This window comes from Cherax quadricarinatus, chromosome 22 (assembly GCF_038502225.1).
Source record: "Cherax quadricarinatus isolate ZL_2023a chromosome 22, ASM3850222v1, whole genome shotgun sequence".
Taxonomy (NCBI): domain Eukaryota; kingdom Metazoa; phylum Arthropoda; class Malacostraca; order Decapoda; family Parastacidae; genus Cherax; species Cherax quadricarinatus.
In genome coordinates, this window is record NC_091313.1 from 33508208 (window position 1) to 33535467 (window position 27260).

At 41.4% G+C, this 27260-nt stretch overlaps 1 protein-coding gene across 1 annotated transcript in view; it reads left to right on the forward strand.

Moving 5' to 3' along the window:
- Nucleotides 1-27260, forward strand: part of Hacl (2-hydroxyacyl-CoA lyase) — a 144481-nt gene that overhangs the window by 106529 nt on the left and 10692 nt on the right. The window lies entirely within an intron of this gene.

The following is a 27260-nucleotide window of genomic DNA, read 5'->3' on the forward strand; positions in this document are numbered from 1 at the left end:
TATAGACTCCCAGTGATCCACTCTTCCTTCCCTTATTCTGTTTTCCTACACTATTTATTTTGTGATAAATGGATTAAAAAAAGACAAGTTGAAGATTGAGACACTTATGCGACATATGGGAATCTTTATTGAGGAAACATTTCGCCACACAGTGGCTTCATCAGTCCAATACAAAGCAGAAAGGTGTAAGGAGAGGAGGAGTTTGAGGCAATCAGTCCCTCAGCCTGGAGTCGATGTGTTCATTTCATCAATCTTGTAGAATGTACAGCATAGGGCCGTAGATGTGGCTTATATATTGTAGTCAGGTGAGGCGAAGCAGGAGGAGGTGGGGTCATAGTGGAACCATCCACTAGTCTAAGTAGGTCTTAGTCCAAAGGTTGGACAAGTCTTGAAGAATTTTTTGTATCAAGATCCCATAATGCTTCAGGACAGATGGACTGAACACATCGACTCCAGGCTGAGGGACTGATTACCTCAAACTCCTCCTCTCCTTACACCTTTCTGCTTTGTATTGGACTGAGGAAGCCACTGTGTGGCAAAACATTTCTTGAATAAAGATTCCCATATGTTGCATAAGTGTCTCAATCTTCAACTATTTATTTTAACCCTTTCTTTGTCTCCCATCTATGTGGGAGCCAGTGAAAAGGTTAAAATAAAAATCAGTAGTGAGTACAAAGAGGAAGCATGTCTGTCTGGCACTCAGCAGACAGAGGATCAAGCCTCTGCCACGTTTAGCACTGAATAACCCACATGGATTTAGTGCTGAACATGCATTATTACTATTCTCTTCGCACATAGATCTACATTATTGATGTCAGTGTCACTTACAATTATGTTTTATACTCAGCGCCCTCAGACATGCTGTGAGTGGTAAGTTTTGTCCAACACATAAGAGAATATGTCTGTGGGTATGTGTACACTGTGTAAAAACTTCCTGCCCCATGCAGTGCATGATGGGGAAAGTAAATCTCTGACCTTGTGTTTGGTTTAAAATAGCAACTCTGAGGTGTTTTCTAGGGTGGTTTTATGTTTTCTTTTGGCTTTTTCTCAATATCAGTTCAAATTCAAATTTTATTTCGTTGCATAATATACAGTGTGTGATGTACAGTGGAACCTTGAAAATCGAACGTACCAAATATTGAACGTTTCGAAAATAAGACCATTTTTTCGGACAAACTGTGTACCAAAAATCTAACGCATTTCAAATTTTGGACCGCCGGGTATGGGACCTGTCCGCTGGCCCGCTCTGTCCGTGTCCCCACGCAGGCGCTGTGAGCAGTCTTGCTTTGTTTATGCTTGAGTGAACACTAACCTGCGCTCTCATTCACACATTTTATGATTATTTTGTTGTGTTTAGTGCTTGTGGGACTGTGAAATAAGCTGTCATGGGTCCAAAGAAACTTGCTAGTGGTACCCCTGTGGTAAAGAAAGTGAGAAACACCATAGATGTGAAGAAGGAAATAATACAGAAGTATGAGAGTGGTGTGAGACTTGTTGAGGGAGGGAGGGAGTGGATGAGGTGCCTTCTTCAAAGATTAAGGAGATTTGTGCCAAGTGGAATGATGTCCAAATGCTTGTGCAGAAGTACCACCCTGAGCAAGCTGAAACAAGCCATCTTTGCAACAAGTTCAGGGACAGAACCATGTCCCATTTTAGGGAAATGTTAAAGAGGCACCAGAAACAGAGGACTGTGGACAGTTATTTTGTGAGACAGGGGTCCAGTGACTCTCAAGCTGGTCCTAGTGGCATTAAAAGACAGAGAAGGGAAGTAACCCCAGAGAGGGCTTTACCTGAAGTCCTCATGGAGGGGGATTCTCCTTCCAAACACTAACTCCAACTCCCTCTATCCTCCTCCCTATCTTCCAGATGCCATCACCAATCTTCAATAAAGGTAAGTAAAAATGTTATTTTATATTTTATATTATATGTATGTATTATTTTATATGTATGTTATTTTATATGTATGTAAAACTGTAATTAATCTCTATAAAATGTGTTTTTTGTGTGAATATTTTTGGGTTTCTGGAACGGATTAATTGTATTTCCATTATTTCTTATGGGAAATATTGATTCGAATTTCAGACTTTTCGAAATTAGAACTAGCTCCTGGAATGGATTAAGTTCGATTTTTGAGGTTCCACTGTACATGTAATGAAATATTGTTAAGGGTAAAGACAGCCATTAACTTAGCACAGTATTTCTAGCAGACTGATACTAATGTTTACACACTACTTAAAACTAGAAATTAATTATGCAGTAGTAGATTTTAATCATTCATTATTTTACATTATTATAAACAAGAGGTAGCCAAAAATTTATTATTAAGGTTTATAGTAGAGAGGTTGCAAGAAACAAATAAAAGTATTATAATTAGTACAATTTACAATATTACAAAAGTACAATTTTGTGTCTTAATATTTTAGATTGATTTAGTGGTTGTCATGTTGTTTTTCCCTTTTTACTTTGAAGGAGTGGTTCTCATTATATGTTGAATGATTACCAGCATAGTATAGTATTGGTTTAGTTAAGTTTGGAAGATGAGATGATTTTCAAGTACACTGGACCCTCGAGTTTCGAACTTAATTCGTTCCAGGAACAAGTTCTAAAGACGAAATGTTTGAAAGTCGAACCAATATTTCCCATAAGAAATAATTGAAATACAATTAATCCGTTCCAGAAACCCAAAAATATTCACAAAAATATACATTTTATAGAGATTACATTATAGTTTTACATGCACACAACAAACATACATAGTACAATTAGTATTAGATAAATAAACATTTAAATAAACATATAAAATAGCATTTTTACTTACCAAACAAAAAAAATTTTTGAGGGAGCGGCTGGCTGGCTGGCCGGCCGGCCTGGGCTGGGCTGGGCTGGGCTATGTATGATAATCTATGTACGTAACTGTATTTGTGTATACCTGAATAAACTTACTTATTTATTAGTTAACATTTAAACTGTCCACATGTAGATATACGTTCACGTGCGGCAGGCTCCGAACGTAGATCAGTGTTTTGTTTTTCATTCCTTCAAATTTGGTGCGATAGGCTTGAGTCGCCTAGACATGAAAGAATGGGTCTGTGCACTCAGTGTGTGCGCTATGAAAAAAATCTGGGAGCACTTAGTACCTTGTGGGAGCACCAATTCAACTGAGCACCAGCTAGAGCAAATATCGTGGCAAACACCAAGGATTCACTGATGTCATGTCATATTAACACTCACATTTTAAGAGGACAGTAAAAATAGATTAGATAAATGCATGAGTGGGTGTGGGTGGGTGTGAGTTGGACCTGACTTGCTTGTGCTACTAGGTCAGATGTTATGCTCCTTCTTTCAGTGGATGTGACCTGACTAGGTGGGTCATTTGTCTAAACCAGAGGGTGACATGGACCTGCTTTGCATGGGCCAGTAGACCTGCTGCAGTGTTCCTTCTTTTTTATGTATTCGGCTGGCTAGCTGGCTGGCTTTGGCTGTCTCTGTCTGCATCTGTCTATATCTCTGTCTGTCTTTCTATATCTCTGTCTGTATCACTGTCTTTCTATAACTCTGTCTGTATCACTGTCTATTTGTATCTCTGTCTCACATGTACTCAAATACAGTTACTATACATAATGTAAATTACCTAGGATAACCCAAAAATTCCAGGCCAAGTGCTATACAGTGTTTGTAGATATAAGACATAAATAAACATAACACAAATAATAGCAGTGCCACTTGCTCAGCAATCAGGGAGCAGCACATACACCACAAACCAACAGGTTTACTAGCCGCTCCCTGAGAGAGTGAAGCAGATGGAAAGACAGACACAGGCAGACAGAAAGACAGATAAGCAGAACTAGACAGACAGATAAACAGAGCTAGGCAGGCAGACAGATAGATGTACAGATAGACAGACAGATAGATGTATAGATAGACAGACAGATAGATGTATAGACAGACAGATAGATGTACAGACTGACAGACAGACATACAGATACATGTTTGTGTGCAAGAGTAAAAACATATAAAGGCATGGTTCCCCCTCCAGCAGCACACATTCATCAAATGTCACTGTTATCTGATGCTGTCATAACACAATTATTCAAGGAGCTCATATTACACTCCAGGCACACACGGAAGACAGATAGGCTGAACTGGACAGACAGATAAGCAGAACTAGGCAGATAGACAGATAGATAGATGTACAGACAGACAGGCAAACAGATAGACTGATAGACATACAAAGACATGTTTTTGTGCAAGCACAAAAACAATGAATTATTATGAAATGTGTTGTATGAACCCATGGGGTGATGGTCACATGCTGGTAAACAATGGCACACTGAGTGTGAATAGTGCGGGAGACTGGCTTTGTGTGCGCTCTGATGAGCAGACGCGTACCAGAAGGTCGCCGAATCACGAGTCCAATCATGAGCCACGAAGCTAAATTTTGCCGAAAAAACTTGCCGAAAGTCGGATTTCATGAAAGTTGTGGCCGCCGAACGGCAGGGGTCCACTGTATATATATATATATATATATATATATATATATATATATATATATATATATATATATATATATATATATATATATATATATACAGTGGACCCCCGCTTAACGATCACCTCCCAATGCAACCAATTATGTAAGTGTATTTATGTAAGTGCTTTTGTACGTGTATGTTTGGGGGTCTGAAATGGACTAATCTACTTCACAATATTCCTTATGGGAACAAATTCGGTCAGTACTGGCACCTGAACATACTTCTGGAATGAAAAAATATCGTTAACCGGGGGTCCACTGTATATATATATATATATATATATATATATATATATATATATATATATATATATATATATATATATATATATATGTATATGTATATATATATATATACAGTGGTCCCTCGATTATCGACGGTAATCCGTTCCTGGAAGCCGGTCGATTATCGAAATGGTCGATTTACGAATCAGTTTTCCCCATAAGAAATAATGTAAATTCAATTAATCCGTTCCTGACACCCAGAAGTATTAAAACAAAAAAATTTTTTACATGAAATATTCATGTAGTACATAAACAATACAATGGGAAATGATGAATGAAACATTAACAGCATAACACTTACCTTTATTGGAGATTCTTCTTAGTGTATGGGAGACTGGAGGAGGAGGAGAGAGTGGATTGTTTATAGTTTGGAAGGGGAATCCCCTTCCAGCAACACCTCAGGTACCATTTGCTTTTCTGGGGTTGCTTCTTTTCTCTGTTTCTTAATGCCACTAGGACCAGCTTGAGAGTCACTGGAGTCCTGTCTCGCAAAATAACTGTGCAGAGAGCTCTGTTTCTGGCGTCTCTTTAAAACTTCCCTAAAATGGGCCAAGACTCTGTCACTATACAAGTTGCCGATATGGCTTGCAACATCCTTCTCTGGGTGATGTTTCTCCATAAATCTTTCCATCTTACCCCACATAGTAAAAATCTCCTTAATTTCTGAAGAAGGCACCTTCTTCCATCTCTCTTCCTCCTCCTCTGCAGCAAGATTCTGAGCTGCGATCTGTTGCTCTTCCTGCTGAAGCTCTTGCAACTCCTCAGTGGTTAGCTCTTCGTTGTGGTCCTCCACCAACTCTTCCACATCCTCCAAACTCACATCCAACCCCATGGAACTCCCCAGTGCCACAATAGAGTTCAAAACTGACACAGGCTCATCATGCAACTGCCTAGTCTTTTCACAAATAATCGAGGTCATAAGACTGTCTCCTGCTAATTGTTTCTCATTTATCCACACCAATAATAACTTCTCAACCTCTTCCAGTACTGGTGATCTCATTTTTGTCAGCATATTTACCCCCTTTGCAACAACAGCATCCTTGATTTCCTTTCTCATGGCTATGATGGAAGATATGGTTGAATGATTTTTGTTATACATCCTTGCCAGTTCGCCCACACGTATGCCACTATCATATTGTTCAATGATGTTTTTCTTAAATTCAATGGTATTTCTCACCTTCTTTACCAAAGGTTTGGCACTAGGAGCTTTCTTTGGAGCCATGGTAGCTTATTTAGCACTTAAATAACTTGCAAGCACTAAAATAAATGAAATATTATGAAATATTTCACTGGAGCACGTGAGAGGACCGCCGCTAACTGGTAAACAATGGCACACTGGCTGGGAAGGAGGGCTGAGGCGGGTCGAGGCCCGCTTACCTCGTGCATACGCGTCTGGGACGACGGGTCGAGACGGGTCGATAAACGAATTTCGGTCAATTTCCGAGTCAATATTTTGTCGAAAAAAACGGTTGATTTCCGAAATGGTCGACTTTCAGGCCGGTCGATTATTGAGGGACCACTGTATATAACATTGAAGATAACATTGTCAGCGTGTCATCGTGCCTCGTTGTGCTCCGGGTTTTCTCGTGTTTTCACGGTCGCTCTTACGTGCTAGAACTTTAATTTGTGCCATCAATCCTATACGATACATCCCTCTAGCACCTGGAACCAATCTTGGGCGGAAAACATTATATACCGAGTCAAAAAAGGAGAATTAGTGTGCACTACCTAGCAGCGTTTACTGCCAGAGGGGAATCTTAGGCCTTTGTTCTGTGTGCAAAATAATAATAATAGAACTTTTCTTTGTCAGAGGAAAGAAAGTCTCCCTGATAACACTGTGTATACATAGTGTATAGTGTATACTACAGTGGCTCCCTAGTATATAGATGATAAAGGCTAAAGTGTCATTTGAAAACAGGTGAATTTGTATATGAAGTGATAAGCCTATAGAGGCAGGTGCCAGAAGTCGCCAGAATCCTACCACAGTGGTCAGCTGTTTTAATAATCTTCCTGGCCTGCTAGTGTACCCGCATATAATCTAGTGACACCAGTGAATAGCAGAATACAGTGCTGTAGTAGCAACTAACCAGTATTATAATGGTACTTAGTGGAGTGGAGTGACTTTCATTAATTTCTTTTTTCTTGAAATACCAGACGTATACTGTGATTTTCATATAACCTGTAGTTACCAGCGGTCGCAATATACACAACGAGAAGCAATTATTACTATTCTTTTTGTCTTCCAGTGCATCTAGGACCTTGTCGTAGTGATCCAGTAGTTGGGACAGACAGGAGCGACCTGTTCTAAACCCATGTTGCCCTGGGTTGTGTAATTGATAGGTATCTAGATTTCAGGTAGTAGGTTGGTAGACAGCAACCACCCAGGGAAGTACTACCGTCCTGCCAGATGACTGTGAAACAGAAACCTGTAACTGTTTTGCATGATGGTAGGATTGCTGGTTTCTTTTTCTGTCTCATAAACACACTAGATAACAGGGATATCTTGCTACTCCTACTAACACTTTGGTTGCACTTCACAGACACGCACATGCATATATATATACATACATCTAGGTTTTTCTCCTTTTTCTAAATAGTTCTTGTTCTTCTTTATTTCTTCTATTGTCCATGGGGAAGTGGAAAAGAATCTTTCCTCCGTAAGCCATGCGTGTCGTATGAGGCGACTAAAATGCCGGGAGCAATGGGCTAGTAACCCCTTCTCCTGTAGACACTTACTAAAAAAGAGAAGAAGAAAAACTTTATAAAACTGAGATGCTTAAATGTGCGTGGATGTAGTGCGGATGACAAGAAACAGATGATTGCTGATGTTATGAATGAAAAGAAGTTGGATGTCCTGGCCCTAAGCGAAACAAAGCTGAAGGGGGTAGGAGAGTTTCAGTGGGGGGAAATAAATGGGATTAAATCTGGAGTATCTGAGAGAGTTAGAGCAAAGGAAGGGGTAGCAGTAATGTTAAATGATCAGTTATGGAAGGAGAAAAGAGAATATGAATGTGTAAATTCAAGAATTATGTGGATTAAAGTAAAAGTTGGATGCGAGAAGTGGGTCATAATAAGCGTGTATGCACCTGGAGAAGAGAGGAATGCAGAGGAGAGAGAGAGATTTTGGGAGATGTTAAGTGAATGTATAGGAGCCTTTGAACCAAGTGAGAGAGTAATTGTGGTAGGGGACCTGAATGCTAAAGTAGGAGAAACTTTTAGAGAGGGTGTGGTAGGTAAATTTGGGGTGCCAGGTGTAAATGATAATGGGAGCCCTTTGATTGAACTTTGTATAGAAAGGGGTTTAGTTATAGGTAATACATATTTTAAGAAAAAGAGGATAAATAAGTATACAAGATATGATGTAGGGCGAAATGACAGTAGTTTGTTGGATTATGTATTGGTAGATAAAAGACTGTTGAGTAGACTTCAGGATGTACATGTTTATAGAGGGGCCACAGATATATCAGATCACTTTCTAGTTGTAGCTACACTGAGAGTAAAAGGTAGATGGGATACAAGGAGAATAGAAGCATCAGGGAAGAGAGAGGTGAAGGTTTATAAACTAAAAGAGGAGGCAGTTAGGGTAAGATATAAACAGCTATTGGAGGATAGATGGGCTAATGAGAGCATAGGAAATGGGGTCGAAGAGGTATGGGGTAGGTTTAAAAATGTAGTGTTAGAGTGTTCAGCAGAAGTTTGTGGTTACAGGAAAGTGGGTGCGGGAGGGAAGAGGAGTGATTGGTGGAATGATGATGTAAAGAGAGTAGTAAGGGAGAAAAAGTTAGCATATGAGAAGTTTTTACAAAGTAGAAGTGATGCAAGGAGGGAAGAGTATATGGAGAAAAAGAGAGAGGTTAAGAGAGTGGTGAAGCAATGTAAAAAGAGAGCAAATGAGAGAGTGGGTGAGATGTTATCAACAAATTTTGTTGAAAATAAGAAAAAGTTTTGGAGTGAGATTAACAAGTTAAGAAAGCCTATAGAACAAATGGATTTGTCAGTTAAAAATAGGAGAGGAGAGTTATTAAATGGAGAGTTAGAGGTATTGGGAAGATGGAGGGAATATTTTGAGGAATTGTTAAATGTTGATGAAGATAGGGAAGCTGTGATTTCGTGTATAGGGCAAGGAGGAATAACATCTTGTAGGAGTGAGGAAGAGCCAGTTGTGAGTGTGGGGGAAGTTCGTGAGGCAGTAGGTAAAATAAAAGGGGGTAAGGCAGCTGGGATTGATGGGATAAAGATAGAAATGTTAAAAGCAGGTGGGGATATAGTTTTGGAGTGGTTGGTGCAATTATTTAATAAATGTATGGAAGAGGGTAAGGTACCTAGGGATTGGCAGAGAGCATGCATAGTTCCTTTGTATAAGGGCAAAGGGGATAAAAGAGAGTGCAAAAATTATAGGGGGATAAGTCTGCTGAGTATACCTGGTAAAGTGTATGGTAGAGTTATTATTGAAAGAATTAAGAGTAAGACGGAGAATAGGATAGCAGATGAACAAGGAGGCTTTAGGAAAGGTAGGGGGTGTGTGGACCAGGTGTTTACAGTGAAACATATAAGTGAACAGTATTTAGATAAGGCTAAAGAGGTCTTTGTGGCATTTATGGATTTGGAAAAGGCGTATGACAGGGTGGATAGGGGGGCAATGTGGCAGATGTTGCAAGTGTATGGTGTAGGAGGTAGGTTACTGAAAGCAGTGAAGAGTTTTTACGAGGATAGTGAGGCTCAAGTTAGAGTATGTAGGAAAGAGGGAAATTATTTCCCAGTAAAAGTAGGCCTTAGACAAGGATGTGTGATGTCACCGTGGTTGTTTAATATATTTATAGATGGGGTTGTAAGAGAAGTAAATGCGAGGGTCTTGACAAGAGGCGTGGAGTTAAAAGATAAAGAATCACACACAAAGTGGGAGTTGTCACAGCTGCTCTTTGCTGATGACACTGTGCTCTTGGGAGATTCTGAAGAGAAGTTGCAGAGATTGGTGGATGAATTTGGTAGGGTGTGCAAAAGAAGAAAATTAAAGGTGAATACAGGAAAGAGTAAGGTTATGAGGATAACAAAAGATTAGGTGATGAAAGATTGAATATCAGATTGGAGGGAGAGAGTATGGAGGAGGTGAATGTATTCAGATATTTGGGAGTGGACGTGTCAGCGGATGGGTCTATGAAAGATGAGGTGAATCATAGAATTGATGAGGGAAAAAGAGTGAGTGGTGCACTTAGGAGTCTGTGGAGACAAAGAACTTTGTCCTTGGAGGCAAAGAGGGGAATGTATGAGAGTATAGTTTTACCAACGCTCTTATATGGGTGTGAAGCATGGGTGATGAATGTTGCAGCGAGGAGAAGGCTGGAGGCAGTGGAGATGTCATGTCTGAGGGCAATGTGTGGTGTGAATATAATGCAGAGAATTCGTAGTTTGGAAGTTAGGAGGAGGTGCGGGATTACCAAAACTGTTGTCCAGAGGGCTGAGGAAGGGTTGTTGAGGTGGTTCGGACATGTAGAGAGAATGGAGCGAAACAGAATAACTTCAAGAGTGTATCAGTCTGTAGTGGAAGGAAGGCGGGGTAGGGGTCGGCCTAGGAAAGGTTGGAGGGAGGGGGTAAAGGAGGTTTTGTGTGCGAGGGGCTTGGACTTCCAGCAGGTATGCATGAGCGTGTTTGATAGGAGTGAATGGAGACAAATGGTTTTTAATACTTGACGTGCTGTTGGAGTGTGAGCAAAGTAACATTTATGAAGGGGTTCAGGGAAACCGGCAGGCCGGACTTGAGTCCTGGAGATGGGAAGTACAGTGCCTGCACTCTGAAGGAGGGGTGTTAATGTTGCAGTTTAAAAACTGTAGTGTAAAGCACCCTTCTGGCAAGACAGTGATGGAGTGAATGATGGTGAAAGTTTTTCTTTTTCGGGCCACCCTGCCTTGGTGGGAATCGGCCAGTGTGATAATAAAAAAAAAAAAATAATAATCTAGATGGGTGGCGATCTTGCTTCTTAGGACCCTTTCAAAGATTTTTATGATATGGGATGTTAGTGCTATCGGTCTGTAGTTCTTTGCTATTGCTTTACTGCCACCTTTGTGGAGTGGGGCTGTGTCTGTTGTTTTTAGTAACTGTGGGACGACCCCTGTGTCCATGCTCCCTCTCCATAGGATGGTAAAAGCTCGTGATAGGGGCTTCTTGCAGTTCTTGATGGACACGGAGTTCCATGAGTCTGGCCATGGGGCAGAGTGCATGGGCATGTCATTTATCACCTGTTCGAAGTCATTTGACGTCAGGATAACATCAGATAGGCTTGTGCTTACCAAATTTTGTGGCTCTCTCATAAAAAATTCATTTTGATCTTCAACTTTCATTCTGGGATTGGCTAGGAGAGGGTAGTATAGCCTAGGATAGTTTAATATAGGGTACAATAGGGTAGGATAGATTAGGATAGTGTGGGATGAGCTGGGATAGGGTAGGATAGCCTTGGATAGTGGGGGATCGGCTAGAATATTGAAACATAGCCTATGATAGAGTGTGATTGCCTAGGATAAGGTTTGATAGCCTTGGGTAGTGTGTGATTGGCCAGGATAGGGTGGGATAGCCTAGGATAGTGTGGGATAGGGTACGATAGCCTTTGGTAGTGTGGGATAGCCTAGGATATGGTAGGATAGTGTGGGTTAGGCTAGGATACAGTAGGATAACCTAGAATAGTGTGGGATAGGCTAGGATAGTGTAGTACAGCCTAAAATAATGTGAGATATCCTAGGATAGGGTAGGACAGCCTGGGAAAGTTAGGGATACTGTATGATAGACAAGGATAGTGTGGGATAGGGTAGGATAGCCAAGGGCAATGTAGCATATGTTAGGATAGCCAAGGATAGTTTAGGATAGGGTAGGATAGACTAGGATAGTGTGAGATAGGGTATGATAGCCTTTGGTAGTGTGGGATAGCCTAGGATATGGTAGGATAGTGTGGGTTAGGCTAGGATACAGTAGGATAGCCTAGAATAGTGTGGGATAAGCTCCCTAGTATATAGATGATAAAGGCTAAAGTGTCATTTGAAAACAGATGAATTTGTAAATGAAGTGATAAGCCTATAGAGGCAGGTGCCAGAAGTCGCCAGAATCTTACCACAGTGGTCAGCTGTTTTAATAATCTTCCTGGCCTGCTTGTGTACTCGCATATAATCTAGTGATACCAGTGAATAGCAGAATACAGTGTTGTAGTAGCAACTAACCAGTATTATAATGGTACTTAGTGGAGTGGAGTGACTTTCATTAGTTTCTTTTTTCTTGAAATACCAGACGTATACTGTGAATTTCATATAACCTGTAGTTACCAGCGGTCGCAATATACACAACGAGAAGCAATTATTACTACAGAAAAAGCGTCCTTCCTCCAAAATTTTCACCAGTCAACTATAGTGATAATATAGCATTTATTGTGGTGGAGACGAAAGAAAAACTAGAAAAGCTAGATACAGCGATTGATAAACAAGGGTTGAGGCTCGACCGTTCGTCACTTTAGGAGCTGCCAGAAATCACCGGCTCTTCAACACGCAAGTTATACTTTTGTATCAATCAAATCACATATTACTCGGGTAGATAATTTCAAGTAGATCCTTCATGTGTTAGCCCAAATCACCGACTAGTATGTTTTAACCCTTTGACTGTCGCGGCCGTATATATACGTTTGCGAGGTACCGTGTTTGACGTATATATACTCATAAAGTCTAGCGGCTTCAAATCAGGCAGGAGAAAGCTAGTAGGCCCACATGTGAGAGAATGGGTCTGTGTGGTCAGTGTGCACCACATGAAAAAAATCCTGGAGCACGCAGTGCATAATGAGAAAAAAAAAAACCTACCGTTTTTTTAATTAAAATGCCGACTTTGTGGTCTATTTTCGTATAGTATTTGTGGTTGTATTCTCGTTTTCGTGGTCTCATTTGATAGAATGGAAACTATAATATAGAAATGGAGGTGATTTTGATTAATTTTACTATAAAAAGAACCTGGAAATGGAGCACAAAGTACAGGAAATGTTTGATTTTTGCCAATGTTCAAAAGTAAACAAATGATGTCATTTTTCAATAAATGTCCAAATAGCCATTCTAATACGCAGTCATGAATGGGTTGATGTAATTTTTACAATTATTATAGTATTGCAGTAGTCTGCATAACAGTAAATCTTCTATTTTTTGTTTGAAATAAATTTCAAAATAAAAAGCAAGAGTAATATCACAGGGACCTGGAGACATGACTGATGAACAAAGAAAATGTTATTTTAGAGCCAGGAATGTCTGCAGTGTTCATTCTGGACCTTATTTTGAAATTGTCGTATATTTTAATTTTCGTGAAATTGGCCAAATTGCAAATTTCTGACCATGTTATTGGGTAGCTGAAATCGGTAAATGGGCAGTTTCTTGTGCTCAATCGATAGAAAAAATAGAGTTCTGAAGAAATAGTTATGAGTTTGGTTGACTGGAATAACGGAATTAGCCGAAAATAGGGCTCAAAGTGGGCGAAATTGCAGATTTTTAAATATCGCGGAAGTCGCTAACTTCGCGAGAGCGTAATTCCATCAGTTTTCCATCAAATTTCGTTTTTTTGGTTTCTTTACAATCGGGAAAAGATTCTCTATCATTTCATAAGAAAAAATAATTTTTTTTTTTTTAAATTTTGCGACACCAGGAGACACCTCAGGATTTGGGGTTGCGACAGTCAAAGGGTTAAATAAGTGACCCACTGATCAGATCAGATCGACTGGTCCGAACCCTCGACTGGTCCGAACCCTTGATGGTCCGAACCCTTGACTGGTCCGAACCCTTGACTGGTTACAAACGGTTTCGTTGGACAATAAAGCAGACTGTAAACAGATGGGGTTGTAGGCACCCTTATCAAACACAAACAATAAATATAAATCAGGAACGTACACGGTAAGCTGTCCAATATACAAGTACAGTTAGAAATAGAAATACAAATAGCTAGAGCTTCATTTAAGGAGGTTATTAATTGAGTATTCAAGAGGCTGCTAGTAGAATTACAGTAAATCAACCATTCAAATCATTATGAAGCTGTGTGTAGTCTGTATAGTCTGCAGTCAATCAAACAAACGGGCTTCCACATGGATAAATTGTCATTTTTGTGGAAATTGGTGTCACGCCCCTTGTGCAGATATCCTAGAACTAGCTACAAGCAGTATTAAAACAGGGAAGTGTTTTTGGGTATGCCCAAATGAGGAAAATCTGTGGACTAAAATCACAAGGGTATTAAAAGAGGATAACATCAAAGCTGCTTTCATAGACAACCTGGAAGCTTTCTACAACAGATGGGAACATAAAAAGTCTGGGCTGAATGGTACTGCCCTTGATACTGGCCATGTAGTCAGAAACTGTAAGGCTGGAGGTGATGTCCTGGTAGTCAGTAAATGTGGGGCTGATAGTGCTGTCCTGGGAGATAGTAATGGTGAAGCTGGAGGTGCTGTCCTGGGAGACAGTAATGGTGAAGCTGGAGGTGCTGTCTTGGGAGATAGTAATGGTGAAGCTGGAGGTGCTGTCCTGGGAGACAGTAATGGTAAAGCTGGAGGTGCTGTCCTGGGAGACAGTAATGGTGAAGCTGGAGGTGCTGTCCTGGGAGACAGAAATGGTGAAGCTGGAGGTGCTGTCCTGGGAGACAGTAATGGTGAAGCTGGAGATTTTGTCCAGGTAGTCGGGAATTATACGCAGGAAGGAACACATATAAATGACCTCATAGGGGACAGGAGCCGTAGTGGGGAAACAAGTGTAGTCAAAGATAAGATAAAACCAATATTGCAAACAAGAAATACCACAGGAAATAGCAAACAAGAGGACTCCACTAGCAATAGTGAGGATATATTACCAAAAACAACTGGTGGGAGCTCCATTGTTGGTGCTAGGGAGGATAGGAATAAGACAGGGAAACATGCACCAACAGGGAATACAGTCACAGAAACCCAAGGCAAACGGAAACCAAGCCTGTGCACATACTATGCACTTGGTATCTGCAGACATGGGAAATCTGGAAAAACGGACGGGACGTGCAACTATGACCACCCTAGAAAATGCCATGCCCATATGACAACAGGAAAATGCAAACTCCCTTCCTGTAAGCTTTTTCACCCTAAAATGTGTACCTCTTCAGTACAGGAAAGACTGTGCTATAACTTAAATTGCCAGGCACACCATCTAAAGGGTACAAAAAGATACAAAACATCCAGGCCATGGGAAAACCTGGGTAGCCACAGCCACTCAAGAGGGAGAGGTTTTTTAGTGCCAGGAAGGAAAAAAACTGGCAGGAAATGGCAGAAATCGTATACCAAATCCAGTCATTCCTGGAGTGGAGCCACAGTCGATGGCCTTCACTCCAAACCAACAGATACAGATACTAATGCCGGAAAAAAAATCCCCCCCCAGTACCAACAATACCACCAGTCCGATGACATTCTTCTTTGCAAATATACAGGGTCTAAAGCCAGCAACAAACAACAAAATACCTTTCATCCGTGGACTGCTTGCAGAGGCAAAGGCAATGTTCGCGGCTTTCACTGAGACCCACATAAAGGATCACTTGGACAACGAAATATGGATTCCAGGTTACAACCTATACAGATGTGACAGAGTGAACAGGCAAAAGGGGGGGGGGTTGGCCTGTACATTGCAGAGTCACTTGTTTGCACAGAACTGCTAAATGCCTCAAATGATGTAGTGGAAGTTTTAGCAGTAAAGGTCGAGAACCAAAACCTAGTCATTGTGGTAGTCTACAAGCCTCCGGATGCAACATCCCAGCAATTCCAGGAACAGCTGTTAAAAATTGACCACTGTCTGGAAAATCTTCCAGCTCCTGCACCCAACATCTTGCTCCTGGGGGATTTCAACTTAAGGCACCTAAAATGGAGGAATATAGCAAATAATATTGTTGCAGTAATAACACCAGGAGGCAGCTCTGATGAAAACTCACACGAGCTTTTACATCTCTGCACAAAATTCAATTTAAACCAGCAAATAATAGAGCCTACTAGACTGGAGAATACACTAGACCTCATCTTCACTAACAATGATGATCTGATAAGAAATGTCACAATATCAAAAACAATATACTCAGATCACAACATAATTGAGGTTCAGACATGTATGCGTGGAGCCCCAGACCGACATAATGAGACTAGTCACGAGGGAGCATTCACCAAATTCAACTTCAATAACAAAAACAAAGTGGGACCAAGTAAACCAAGTCCTAACCGATATAAGCTGGGAAGATATACTAAGCAACACAGACCCCAACTTATGCCTAGAACAGATTAACTTGGTGGCACTCGATGTATGCACAAGGCTTATTCCTCTAAGAAAAAGGAGGAGTAGATGTAAAATAGAAAGAGACAGGCGCTCCCTTTACAAGCAATGGAAAAGAATAACAGAGCGGCTAAAAGAGGTCAATATATCTGAAATGCGTAGGGAGACACTGGTCAGAGAAATAGCAAGCATCGAACTTAAGCTAAAGGAATCTTATAGGAGTCAGGAATCGCGGGAAGAACTAAAAGCCATAAATGAAATCGAAAGAAACCCAAAGTATTTCTTCTCCTATGCCAAATCAAAGTCGAGAACAACGTCCAGTATTGGGCCCCTACTTAAACAAGATGGGTCCTACACAGATGACAGCAAGGAAATGAGTGAGCTACTCAAGTCCCAATATGACTCAGTTTTTAGCAAGCCGCTAACCAGACTGAGAGTCGAAGATCAAAATGAATTTTTTATGAGAGAGCCACAAAATTTGGTTAACACAAGCCTATCCAATGTTATCCTGACGCCAAATGACTTGGAACAGGCGATAAATGACATGCCCATGCACTCTGCCCCAGGGCCAGACTCATGGAACTCCGTGTTCATCAAGAACTGCAAGAAGCCCCTATCACGAGCCTTTTCCATCCTATGGAGAGGGAGCATGGACACGGGGGTCGTCCCACAGTTACTAAAAACAACAGACATAGCCCCACTCCACAAAGGGGGCAGTAAAGCAACAGCAAAGAACTACAGACTGATAGCACGAACATCCCATATCATAAAAATCTTTGAAAGGGTCCTAAGAAGCAAGATCACCACCCATCTAGAAACCCGACATAGACAAGGATGTCAGCCACAGCACCGTGTCTTCCTTTGCAGATGACACCCGAATCTGCATGACAGTGTCTTCCATTGCAAACACTTCAAGGCTCCAGGCGGACATCAACCAAATCTTTCAGTGGGCTGCAGAAAACAATATGAAGTTCAACGATGAGAAATTTCAATTACTCAGATATGGTAAACACGAGGAAATTAAATCTTCATCAGAGTACAAAACAAATTCTGGCCACAAAATAGAGCGAAACACCAACGTCAAAGACCTGGGAGTGATCATGTCGGAGGATCTCGCCTTCAAGGACCATAACATTGTATCAATCGCATCTGCTAGAAAAATGACAGGATGGATAATGAGAACCTTCAAAACTAGGGAGGCCAAGCCCATGATGACACTCTTCAGGTCACTTGTTCTATCTAGGCTGGAATATTGCTGCACACTAACAGCACCTTTCAAGGCAGGTGAAATTGCTGACCTAGAAAATGTACAGAGAACCTTCACTGCGCGCATAACGGAGATAAAACACCTCAATTACTGGGAGCGCTTGAGGTTCCTAAACCTGTATTCCCTGGAACGTAGGCGGGAGAGATACATGATTATATACACCTGGAAAATCCTAGAGGGACTAGTATCGAACTTGCACACGAAAATCACTCACTACGAAAGCAAAAGACTTGGCAGACGATGCAACATCCCCCCAATGAAAACAGGGGTGTCACTAGCACGTTAAGAGACCATACAATAAGTGTCAGGGGCCCGAGACTGTTCAACTGCCTCCCAGCATACATAAGGGCGTTTACCAACAGACCCCTGGCAGTCTTCAAGCTGGCACTGGACAAGCACCTAAAGTCGGTTCCTGACCAGCCGGGCTGTGGCTCGTACGTTGGTTTGCGTGCAGCCAGCAGCAACAGCCTGGTTGATCAGGCTCTGATCCACCAGGAGGCCTGGTCACAGACCGGGCCGTGGTGGCGTTGACCCCCGGAACTCTCTCCAGGTAAACTCCAGGTATATGCACATGCACACACACACAAAAAAAAAAAAGTTAAAATACTGAACATAAATAAGGAGTCAAGCTCCTACACCTTTCTAGGTATATACAGGAAGGCCCCACTTATACGGCTGGTTAGGTTCCAGGCTACCGCCATAAAGCGGAAACCGCCGTAAAGTGGAACACCCTTTTTTTCCACTTACAAATGCATACAAACACTAGATAACAAGTTTACACTAACATATATTAAGTTAGCAATAGAACCAGGCATTAAAAAACAATAAAAGTACAATACACACATAGTGCACTCATTACTTACCTTAAAATATTTATAGTCTTAATCTAGGGTGAGACAAGTAGTATTTATTGTAAGAAATCAAGTGTGGTATGTATGGTAGTCAGCCAGGCTACCATACCAGGCCACCCCACCCACATACAATTCTATGATATTTAAGCTTCCCAGAGCGATAAACTGTATATACAGTTCACTCATTACTTACCTTAAAATATAGGGTGAGATGAGTAGTATTTATTGTAAAAAATCAAGTGTGGTATGTATGGTAGTCAACCGGGCTACCATACCAAGCCAACCCACCCACACGAGATGAGTAGTATTTATTGTAAAAAATCAAGTGTGGTATGTATGGTAGTCAGCCGGGCTACCATACCAGGCCAACCCACCCACACATATATTCCATGATATTTAAGCATCCCAGAGCGATAAAATGTATATACAGTTCACTCATTACTTACCTTAAAATATTTGTAGTCTTATTGTAGGGTCAGGAGTAAGTAAATGAGATAAAACGAATAAATGAGAGAGAGAAAGAATGAATGCATGAGAGAGGACAGGCGCAGAGTTATGTAAACAAACCAGGCGAAGGTAAGTTTTGTAAACGAAGTGTACACGTCTGGTTTGTGTACAAGTTACATTGTGTACAGGTTGTCTCTACATTGATACGGTAGAATAAATAAAGAAGAACACTCCCATTCTCATGTAACATCATTTTGAGAAGAAATGATGCTCTGAGTGAAGGCAATGGAAATAAGTCACTCTGACTTTTTTGGGTTATCCTAGGTTCTCTACACATATGTTGTTATGTATGATAATCTATGTAACTGTATTTGTGTGTACCTGAATAAACTTACTTACATACATACGAAAGGAATAATTTTCTACAGTTACCCCCAGTAACACATTTTCTCTTATGTTAGATTAGAGAAAATGTTATTCTTGGCACTTCTACAAGTTATCTGGCTACGACATCTCATATTTATGTTTATTTATTCTATTGTAGGGTGTATTTATCATCTTTTTATGTTATGTATCGTGTTTATTATATAATTTTGAAAAAAATATCATGGATGGATTAATGAAAATGTGTATATTAACGTAATATACAACATTTAATAAGACTCGGTGATTATTATTATTATTATTAGCATTTCTAATATGGCGTCACTTGTGCAAGTCGTCTGCTACCACATCTCATATTTATGTTTATTTATTCTATTGTGGGGTGTATTTAACATCTTTTTATGTTATGTATCGTGTTTATTATATAATTTTGAAAAAATATCATAGATGGATTAATGAAAATGTGTATTTAACGTAATATACGACATTTAAATGAGACGATGATTATTATTATCATTACTAATATGACGTCTGGAGACATAAGACACTCTTACTGATTTTAATGTGTACCTGCATGCCAGCACAGTATGTAAGTTTATTTAAGTACAGGTATACATAAGTATAATTATCAGAGTATATATAAAATATGAAATAACTTTTAAAAACATTTGAAATTTTGGAGTTTCCAGACAAAATGGAGAGACTTAGTGCTTACTGAGCTCACGAAGAATGTAAAGAAACAAGGTGGGGCGCGGTGACCGTATTAGAAAGTCAGATGGGGGGAGCCGTATAGCGAGTTTTGGTCATAATTTGAAATGACTGTATTAGCGGAATGCCGTAAAGTGAAACGCCATAAAGCGGGGCCTTCCTGTACATCTTTGTATAATTTCATTAATCATAAGAATCTATTGCAACTGGTATATTAATATAACAAAATTCAAAATTATATTCTTAAACCTAGTAATATCTTCGTACAACCTGAATTAGATTCATACCGACCACGAATACCTACAAAAGGCATTCCACAGAGTGTCAAGCAGTAAGCTCCGTCTTCCTAAGGAAACATACTCTATACCAACCACAAATTAACACAAAAGGGCTGACTCCACAAATTATCCACCAGAGTAAGAAAGAGTTCGAAGGGACTCTTGAGAGAGGAAATCAAGTACCAGAGAGAGAGAGAGAGTGAGGGCTTGATGTGTCTCCTAAGAGAGGCCAGGAGGTAATTGAGTGAGACAAACCCAGCAGCCCCAACATCTGGCTTGATCACGTGGCACACAGCTACCCAAGTGATTGAAACAAGCAGACAAAGGGTTAACAAGAGCAGACAGCCAGTCCTAATTCCATCACTGAGTATAATTAAGCACATCGTACCTATATACATAAGCTAGGTCAAATAATAATTCAGTATAAAGCAAGATATTTTATTTTAGCTACTAATGAAAACATCTCCAATATAAAATTTTATGATAATTCAGTTTTTTTGTTTTTTAACACATTGGTCATTTCCTACCAAGGCAGGGTGACCCAAAAACAAAGAAAAAAAAACCTTTCATCATCATTCAACACTTTCACCATCACTGCTACATAATCACTGTCTTTGCAGAGGCACTCAGATACGACAGTTTAGCCATCCCTCCAAACTGCCAATATCCTAAACCCCTCCTTTAAAGTACAGGCATTGTACTTCCCATTTCTAGGACTCAAGTTCAGCTTACTAGTTTCCCTGAATCCCTTCACTAAATATTACCCTGCTCACACTCCAACAGCTTGAATATACAGAATATTCATTGCATTCAATTCAGGGGTCACATCAGCACTGTATATGTGGGGCCCTGTTGTATATGTGGGGGCCTGTTGTATATGTGGGGGCCTGTTGTATATGTGGGGGCCTGTTGTATATGTTGGGGCCTGTTGTATATGTGGGGCCCTGTTGTATATGTGGGGCCCTGTTGTATATGTGGGGCCATGTTGTATATGTGGGGCCCTGTTGTATATGTGGGGCCCTGTTGTATATGTAGGGCCCTGTTGTATATGTAGGGCCCTGTTGTATATGTGGGGGCCTGTTGTATATGCAGGGCTCTCTCCTGTATATGCAGGCCCCTGTTGTATACCTGGAGTTTACCTGGAGAGAGTTCCGGGGGTCAATGCCCCTGCAGCCTGGTCTGTGACCAGGCTTCCTGGTGGATCTGAGCCTGATCAACCAGGCTGTTACTTCTGGCTGCACGCAATCCAAGGAATGAGCCACAGCCCGGCTGGTCAGGTACCGACTTTAGGTGCTTGTCCAGTGCCAGCTTGAAGACTGCCAGGGGTCTATTGGTAATCCTGCTTATGTATGCTGGGAGGCAGTTGAACAGTCTAGGGCCCCTGACACTTATTGTATTGTCTCTTAACGTGCTAGTGACACCCCTGCTTTTCATTGGGGGGATGTTGCATCGTCTGCCAAGTCTTTTGCTTTCATTGTGAGTGATTTTCGTGTGCAAGTTCGGTACTAGTCCCTCTAGGATTTTCCAGTTGTATATAATCTGAAGGGGTTCAGGGAAACCGGCAGGCCGGACTTGAGTCCTGGAGATGGGAAGTACACTGCCTGCACTCTGAAGGAGGGGTGTTAATGTTGCAGTTTAAAAACTGTAGTGTAAAGCACCCTTCTGGCAAGACAGTGATGGAGTGAATGATGGTGAAAGTTTTTCTTTTTCGGGCCACCCTGCCTTGGTGGGAATCGGCCAGTGTGATAAAAAAAAAAAATATATATATATAATCATGTATCTCTCTCGCCTGTGTTCCAGGGAATACAGGTTCAGGAACTTCAAGCGCTCCCAGTAATTGAGGCATTTTATCTCCGTTATGCGTGCCATGAAGGTTCTCTGTACATTTTCTAGGTCAGCAATTTCACCTGCCTTGAAAGGTGCTGTTAGTGTGCAGCAATATTCCAGCCTAGATAGAACAAGCGACCTGAAGAGTGTCATCATGGGCTTGGCATCCCTAGTTCTGAAGGTTCTCATTATCCATCCTGTCATTTTTCTAGCAGCTGCGATTGATACAATGTTATGGTCCTTGAAGATGAGAGCCTCCGACATGATCACTCCCAGGTCTTTGACATTGGTTTTTCGCTCTATTTTGTGGCCGGAATTTGTTTTGTACTCTGGTGAAGTTTTAATTTCCAGGCGGATATCAACCAAATCTTTCAGTGGGCTGCAGAAAATAATATGAAGTTCAACGATGAGAAATTTCAATTACTCAGATATGGTAAACACGAGGAAATTAAATCTTCATCAGAGTACAAAACAAATTCTGGCCACAAAATAGAGCGAAACACCAACGTCAAAGACCTGGGAGTGATCATGTCGGAGGATCTCACCTTCAAGGACCATAACATTGTATCAATCGCATCTGCTAGAAAAATGACAGGATGGATAATGAGAACCTTCAAAACTAGGGAGGCCAAGCCCATGATGACACTCTTCAGGTCACTTGTTCTATCTAGGCTGGAATATTGCTGCACACTAGCAGCACCTTTCAAGGCAGGTGAAATTGCTGACCTAGAAAATGTACAGAGAACCTTCACGGCGCGCATAACGGAGATAAAACACCTCAATTACTGGGAGCGCTTGAGTTTCCTAAACCTGTATTCCCTGGAATGCAGGCGGGAGAGATACATGATTATATACACCTGGAAAATCCTACAGGGACTAGTACCGAACTTGCACACGAAAATCACTCACTACGAAAGCAAAAGACTTGGCAGATGATGCAACATCCCCCCAATGAAAAGCAGGGGTGTCACTAGCATGTTAAGAGACCATACAATAAGTGTCAGTGGCCCGAGACTGTTCAACTGCCTCCCAGCATACATAAGGGGGATTACCAACAGACCCCTGGCAGTCTTCAAGCTGGCACTGGACAAGCACCTAAAATCGGTTCCTGACCAGCTGGGCTGTGGCTCGTACGTTGGTTTGCGTGCAGCCAGCAGTAACAGCCTGGTTGATCAGGCTCTGATCCACCAGGAGGCCTGGTCACAAACCAGGCCGCAGGGGCGTTGACCCCCGGAACTCTCTCCAGGTAATATCGGAGTAATTGAAATTTCTCATCGTTGAACTTCATATTGTTTTCTGCAGCCCATTGAAAGATTTGGTTGATGTCCACCTGGAGCCTTGCAGTGTCTGCAATGGAAGAAGACACTGTCATGCAGATTTGGGTGTCATCTGCAAAGGAAGACATGGTGCTGTGGCTGACATCCTTGTCTATGTCAGATGTGAGGATGAGAAACAAGATGGGAGCGAGTACTGTGCCTTGCGGAACAGATTTTTTCACCGTAGCCGCCTCGGACTTTACTCTGTTGACTACTACTCTATGTGTTCTGTTTGTGAGGATATTATAGATCCATCTACCAACTTTTCCTGTTATTCCTTTAGCACGCATTTTGTGCGCTATTACGCCATGGTCACACTTGTCAAAGGCTTTTGCAAAGTCTGTATATATTACATCTGCATTTTTTTTGTCTTCTAGTGTATCTAGGACCTTGTTGTAGTGATCCAATAGTTGAGACAGATAGGAGCGACCTGCTCTAAACCCAGGTTGCCCTGGGTTGTGTAATTGATGGGTTTCTAGATGGGTGGCAGTCTTGCTTCTTAGGACCCTTTCAAAGATTTTTATGATATGGGATGCTAGTGCTGTCGGTCTGTAGTTCTTTGCTATTGCTTTACTGCCTCCTTTGTGGAGTGGGGCTATGTCTCTTGTTTTTAGTAACTGTGGGACGACCCCCGTGTCCATGCTCCCTCTCCATAGGATGGTAAAAGCTCGTGATAGGGGCTTCTTGCAGTTCTTGTTGAACACGGAGTTCCACGAGTCTGGCCCTGGGGCAGAGTGCATGGGCATGTCATTTATCGCCTGTTCGAAGTCATTTAGCGTCAGAATAACATCAGATAGGCTTGTGTTAACCAAATTCTGTGGATCTCATAAAAAATTCATTTTGATCTTCGACTCTCAGTCTGGTTAGCGGCTTGCTAAAAACCGAGTCATATTGGGACTTGAGTAGCTCACTCGTTTCCTTGCTGTCATCTGTGTAGGACCCATCTTGTTTAAGTAGGGGCCCAATACTGGATGTTATTCTCGACTTTGATTTGGCATAGGAAAAGAAATACGTTGGGTTTCTTTCAATTTCATTTATGACTTTTAGTTCTTCCCGCGATTCCTGACTCCTATTAGATTCCTTTAGCTTAAGTTCGATGTTTGCTATTTCTCTGACCAGTGACTCTCTACGCATTTCAGATATATTGGCCTCTTTTAGCTGCTCTGTTATTCTTTTTTGTCGCCTGTAAAGGGAGCGCCTGTCTCTTTCTATTTTACATCTACTCCTCCTTTTTCTTAAAGGAATAAGCCTTGAGCATACATCGAGTGCCACCGAGTTAATCTGTTCTATGCATAAGTTGGGGTCTGTGTTGCTTAGTCTATCTTCCCAGCTTATATCAGTTAGGACTTGTTTACTTGGTCCCACTTTATGTTCTTGTTATTGAAGTTGAATTTGGCGAATGCTCCCTCGTGGCTAATCTCATTATGTCGGTCTGGGGCTCAGCACATACATGTCTGAACCTCGATTATGTTGTGATCTGAGTATATTGTTTTTGATAAGGTGACATTTCTTATCAGATCATCATTGTTAGTGAAGACGAGGTCTAGTGTATTCTCCAGTTTAGTAGGCTCTATTATTTGCTGGTTTAAGTTGAATTTTGTTCAGAGATTTAAAAGCTCGTGTGTGTGTGAGTTTTCGTCAGAGCTGCCTCCTAGTGTTATCACTGCAACAACATTATTTGCTATATTCCTCCATTTTAGGTGCCTTAAGTTGAAATCTCCCAGGAGCAAGATGTTGGGGGCAGGAGCTGTCAGATTTTCCAGACAGTGGTCAATTTTTAACAGCTGTTCCTGGAATTGCTGGGACGTTGCATCCGGAGGCTTGTAGACTACCACAATGACTAGGTTTTGGTTCTCAATCTTTACTGCTAAAACTTCCACTACATCATTTGAGGCATTAAGCAGTTCTGTGCAAACAAGTGACTCTGCGATATACAGGCCAACCCCCCCACCCCTTTTGCCTGTTCACTCTGTCGCATCTGTATAGGTTGTAACCTGGGATCCACATTTCGTTGTCCAAGTGATCCTTTATGTGGGTCTCTGTGAAAGCCACGAACATTGCATTTGCCTCTGCAAGCAGTCCACGGATGAAAGGTATTTTGTTGTTCGTTGCTGGCTTTAGACCCTGTATATTTGCAAGGAAGAATGTCATCGGACTGGTGGTACTGGTGGGGACTTTTTTTTCTGGCATTAGTATCTGTATCTGTTGGTTTGGAGTGGAGGCCATCGACTGTGGTTCCACTCCAGAAATGACTGGATTTGGTGTACGATTTCTGCCATTTCCTGCCAGGTTTTTTTCCTTCCTGGCACTAAAAAACCTCTCCCTCTTGAGTGGCTGTGGCTACCCAGGTTTTCCCATGGCCTGGATGTTTTGTATCTTTTTGTCCCCTTTAGATGGTGTGCCTGGCAATTTAAGTTATAACAGTCTTTCCTGTACTGAAGAGGGACACATTTCAGGGTGAAAAAGCTTACAAGAGGTGAGTTTGCATTTTCCTGTTGTCATATGGGCACGGCATTTTCTAGGGTGGTCATAGTTGCACGTCCCATCTGTTTTTCCAGATTTCCTATGCCTACAGATACCAAGTGCATAGTATGTGCACAGGCTTGGTTTCCATTTGCCTTGGGTTTCTGTGACTGTATTCCCTGTTAGTGCATGTTTACCTGTCTCTTTCCTATCCTCACTAGCACTAACAATGGGGCTCTCACCAGTTGTTTTTGGTAATGTATCCTCACTATTGCTAGTGGAGTCCCCTTGTTTGCTATCTCCTGTGGTATTACTAGTTTGTAATATTGGTTTTATCTTGTCCTTGACTACACTTGTTTCCCTGGAGTTTACCTGGAGAGAGTTCCGGGGGTCTGTGACCAGGCCTCCTGGTGGATCAGAGCCTGATCAACCAGGCTGTTGCTGCTGGCTGCACGCAAACCAATGTACGAGCCACAGCCCGGCTGATCAGGACTACACTACAGCTCCTACAACACTACAGCTCCTGTCTCCCTCGAGGTCATTTATATGCATTTGCTCCTGCGTACATGTACTGACTACCTGGACAGCATCTCCATCCTTACCATTACTGTCTCCCAGGACAGCATTATCAGCCCCACATTTACTGACTACTGGGGCAGCACCTCCAGCCTTACAGTTTCTGACTACATGGCCAGCACCAAGGGTGATACCATCCAGCCCAGACTTTTTATTTTCCCATCTGTTATAGAATGCTTCCAGGTTTTCTATGAAGGCTGCTTTGATGTTATCCTCTTTTAACACCAGTGTGATTTTAGCCCACAGATTGACCTCATTTGGGCATACCCAAAAACACTTCCCTGATTTAATACTGCTTGTAGATAGTTCTTGGATATCTGCACAAGGGGCGTGACACCAATTTCCACAAAAATGGCAATTTATCCATGTGGAAGCCCATTTGTTTGATGTACTGCAGACTACACAGAGCTTCATAATGTGATTTGAATGGTTGATTTACTGTAATTCTACTAGTAACCTCTTGAATATTCTACTAATAACCTCCTTAAAGTGAAGCTCTAGCTCTTTGTATTTCTATTTCTAACTGTACTTGTATATTAGGACAGCTTACCGGTGTACGTTCCTGTTTTATATTTATTGTTTGTGTTTGATAAGGATGCCTAAAACACCGTCTGTTCACAGTCTGCTTTATTGTCCAATGAACCCGTTTGAAACCGGTCAAGGGTTTGGACCGGCCAAGGGTTCGGAACCAGTCAGATCTAATCAGTGGGTCACTTATTTAAAACATATCTGGTCAGTGATTTGGCTATCACATGAAGGAACTACTGGAAATTATCTAACCGAGTAATATGTGATTTGATTGATACAGAAGTGTAACTTGCGTGTTGAAGAACCAGTGATTGCTGGCAGCTCCTACAATGACGAATGGTCAAGGCCTCAACCCTTGTTTATAGATCACTGTATCTAGCTTTTCTAGGTTTTTTCCGTCTCCACTACAACAAATGCTATATTATCACTATAGTTGACTGGTTTAATTATTGGAGGAAAGACGCTTTTTTGGAGTAATACATGTATTTGCTTCTCGTTTTGTATATTGCGACTGCTGGTAACTAT